Here is a 4,184-nt window from a genome sequence, read left to right as displayed (position 1 = left end):
CCTCTTCTAAATCCTCTCTGATCTTTGTTTGTAATTCAACCACCTCCATGCAATCGTGAACAAGCTCCTCTGAAGCTTCCCCAAACAAAAACTCTGCAGGGTTCTGTGCGGTCGTTGTTCTCAATTCCAAATCCTGCCAGTGAATCAAAATGGCCTCATCCTTCAGCAATCTAGCATCAGTGAGCCATTTGTCTGCCTTCTGCTGTAGTATGTCCCACACGTTGTGCGGTGCAAATACTACCAGCGGTGCGCCGGAGGTTGCCTTCTTGGCTTCCTCCACCAGCAATGCTGCAGCGACAATCGCCTGCACGCAGGTGGGCCAGCCCTGCTGACCGGATCCAAAAGCCTCACAAGTAACCCACCGGTGTCCTGACCCCTGCCCAGTCCTGTGTCAGCACCCCATGTGCTGTGTGACTGCTCACGTCCACAAACAACTGAAAGGGTTTCTTCACATCAGGGAGGCTCAGCACTGGTGCTGCTGTGAGTGCTTCCTTGACTCCCCTGAATTCTTCTTTGTCTTTCTCCACCCATTTGATTCAGTCTGTGGTGAGTTTCTCGTATAGAAACTTCACCTTTTTGCTGTACCCTTCAATCCACTGCTGGCAATATCCCAACAACCCCAAAAGCTGTCTGACCTTCCCTTTTTGTTTGCAGGGGTGGTAATGCAATAATCCCTGCCACCCCCTCTGGATCCAATTTCTTTTTTCCCCTGGTTAACCAGTGTCCAGATACCTGACCTCGGGCTCTTTGAACTGCAACTTCAACACCTTCAACCCCTTTTCCCCTAAAAAGTTCCAAAGCTCAATGGTGCTCACCCTTACAACCTCCTCCCTTGGGCCTGTAACCAACAAATCGTCTACATATTGTAGCAATTTTGTCCCCTCTGTTCCCCTGTGTTGGTACAAAATGACTCAACACCTGCTCAAGTGCATGCCTGAATAAATTCAGGGAATCCACAAAGCCCTGAGGCAACGATGTCCACCTGAGCTGCTGCTTTCTGTTCGTCTCCGGGTCTTCCCACTGAAATGCAAAATAATCTCTGCTGCCCTCTGCTAAAGGACAGGTCCAAAAAGCATCCTTCAAGTCAATCACACTGTACCACGGGTCCTCAGGAGAAATGTTATTCAACAAAGTGTAAGGATTCGAGCCCATGGGGAACAAAGTCTTAGTGCTCTGATTCGCAGCCCTTAATGTTTGCACCAGCCTAATGCTCCCATCTGTCTTTTTCACAGCCAAAATTGGGCTGTTGTGCTGAGATATGCATGGCTCCAAGGTTTCTTTCTTTATCAATTCGTCAATCACTGGTTTCAATCCCTTTCTCCCCTCCATGGCGGTGGGATATTGTTTGACCCATATATTGTTTGACCCGTATAGGGTCTTCTGGTCTCCCAATTTCGACACAAATCCGCTCTATGTCCAACCTCCCAGTGTAGAGAGCTTTATAAATAATTGGCTAGCTGAGAAAGGCCACTTCGATGTGATACCGTTGGATAAAGATAGGGGAAACAAGCTGGAGATTATGCAACCAGTGTCCAATCACTGACAAAGGTCATAGTGACCTTGGCTGAAACGAGAAGATGGGGGAGAAAATCGCTTGCTAGAAAATGAAGATAACCTAAGTAGAGAAGCTAGAAGAATGTAAACATAGAAACAAAATAATCATTAGAGCATAGAAGTAAGTGTAGTTGATCTAAGTGTGCTTTAGCCAATAATGAGCTCAGCTTTTGCAATATGTATAAGCTTCATTAACACCAATATAAATATGTGTGAGCTTTCAATAAACTTTGAGATTTGCTATTCACGCATATTGTGTGAGGCATTTCTTCCACCGTTCACGACATCCCAGCTTCCCCTTCGACATACCACACCTTCGGGTCTATTTTCTCCTCTTCCTGAACAGTGAGTTTATACATTCTCACCCTGAGCCGGGAATTCTCCACTGCCAAGCCGATTTCTAGGGCTACCATCATGTCCCGCCCCAGTAAATTAAAATCCGCATCCCATATCATTAATATATGTCCTGTACATCTTTTGTTTTCCGTTTCTATTTCTACATCTTTTATGATCGGAAGCTCAAAGGGTTCCCCTTTTGCCCCGATTACCATCAGTGAGTCGTCACTCAGAGAGCACCCTTGTGGCAGCTGCTGCACCGCTGTCCGTTCCGCCCCCGAGTCTACCATAAACCACATCTCCTGCCTGTGGGGTCCTACTTTGAATTTTATCAAGGGCTCCCTCGGTGTTCCGGACCCCAAACTGAGAAACCCCTGACACCCCTGAACTTCTTGAAACATTGCCTGGTCCTTGGCTTTGTTGGGACAATTCCTTCAGATGTGTCCCGTTTGCTTGCAGTAATAGCACTCGAAATCTCTCCTCTGATCATTTGATCCTTTTCCTTGGGAAGAGTTCTGTTTCTTTGCCAGCGCCTTCTTCGCCATGTCTCTGCCCTGCTCCTGTTTTTGTGCTTCCCTTACCACAGCTACCAATACCTTAGCCTGGATCTTCTGTTTCTCTTCGTCTCGTCTCATGTAGACTTTCTGGGCTTCCTGAAGCAGCTCCTGCAACCCCTTTTCCTGCCACCCAAGTATCTTTTCTAACTTTTTCTGAATGTCATCCCAGGATTTTGCTACAAACTGAGTTTTTAGCAAAACCGCCCTGATCGGAGAATCGGGATCCATGCCCAAATACATTCTCAAGCCCTTGCGGAGCCTCTCCAACCATTCCGTGGGAGTTTCATCTTTTCCCTGGCACTCTCTGAGTACCTTTCTCATGTTCTGTCCCTTGGGTACCGCTTCCCTGATACCCTTAATTATCATATTTCTGAAAATTATCATTTTCTGCCTCCCCTCCTCCGTCTGGGCATTCCAGGACAATTTTTGGTTTGGCCATCTCTCATCCCCGTTTTCCCTGTTGGGGTTTCTCTTTTCCCAGTCTTTGATCACAGCTAGTCTGATCATGTCCCTCTCCTCATTGTTGAACAGCGATCTCATGATCCCTTGGAGATCCTCCTAGGTGTAGGTGCTGGTCCCTAGAAATTCATCTAGCCTTTCTGCCACCCCCAAAGGACCATCCATTAATTTTCCCATCTCTTTCTTGAACGCTCGCACATCACTGGTGTCTATCGGGGCGTGTACAGAGCCAATAACTCCAGGAGCCGTCGGCACCTCCCGTAAAGGGAAGAAACCGGGCTTCTCTTCCTCATCCTCACTGTCTCCCGTGGTTGCCCTCTTCATTCGCTGCCTCGTTCAATAGGCCAAGGGAGATCTGAGTTTGGGGATGGTTACCTGTTTTTCTTCAGTTTTGGGAAGGGTCGGCAGCAGCGGTTGCTCACATGGGAGTGGAGTCGCCGCCGCTTGTTCATGTGGAGGGGAAGGCGCCACAGCCTGCTCCGGTGGGAGCCTGGAGGAGTGGGGGGATCGGCCCAGGCTCTGTGCTTGTTCAGGATCCCCGAGTGCAGCAAACGGGAGAGTTCCCGGCTGGCAGAGGCCCCGCTCAGAGGGAGTCGCTGGCCCAGGAGAGCTCCAAGGGCTCCTTTTGGAGCGCTGTTTGCAGGGCCCCAAGAGAGGGGCTTCAGTCCCAGCAATGGCTCATCCTGGCCGCACTGGGCACCAACAGCTTTCTTTGGCAGGGTGAGAACAGGGATCTTGTGCCACTGAGGGAACAAAACCAGTTCCCAGGGCTGCTGCTAAAGGAACCAGGAGCTGGTTGGGCAGCAGCAGTGCCTGGAGCAGACAGTGTTTGTGATGAGCTGCAGAGGAGCTGAGCCCAGGGGCTGTTGGCCAAGGCCGAGGCCCAAGGAGCATTTCTCAGCTGGCAGGGCGGCCTGAGAAGGGCAGGGGGGAATGCACCAGCACAGGGCCATGGAACCAAGGGAGCATTGTGACACTGTGGGGCCTAGTGAGACCAAGGGACCATTGTGACACTGAGGAGCCCTGTGAGACCAAGGGACCATTGTGACACTGTGGGGCCCTGTGAGACCAAGGGACGATTGTGACACTGTGGGGCCTCATGGAATCATGGAGACCACTGTGACATTGCTGGGCCTCATGGAACCAAGGGGACTGTACTCACACTGTGTGGCTCCATGGAATGTAGGTATCACTGTGACACTGAGAGGCCTTATGGAACCAAGGGTCCATTGTGACACCAGGGGGCCTCATGGCCCCATGGAGACCATTATGACACTT

Source organism: Agelaius tricolor, unplaced genomic scaffold (assembly GCF_023055355.1).
Source record: "Agelaius tricolor isolate 1412-34295 unplaced genomic scaffold, bAgeTri1.0.p SCAF_87, whole genome shotgun sequence".
Lineage (NCBI taxonomy): Eukaryota > Metazoa > Chordata > Aves > Passeriformes > Icteridae > Agelaius > Agelaius tricolor.
Note: the sequence above shows the minus strand (reverse complement) of the source record.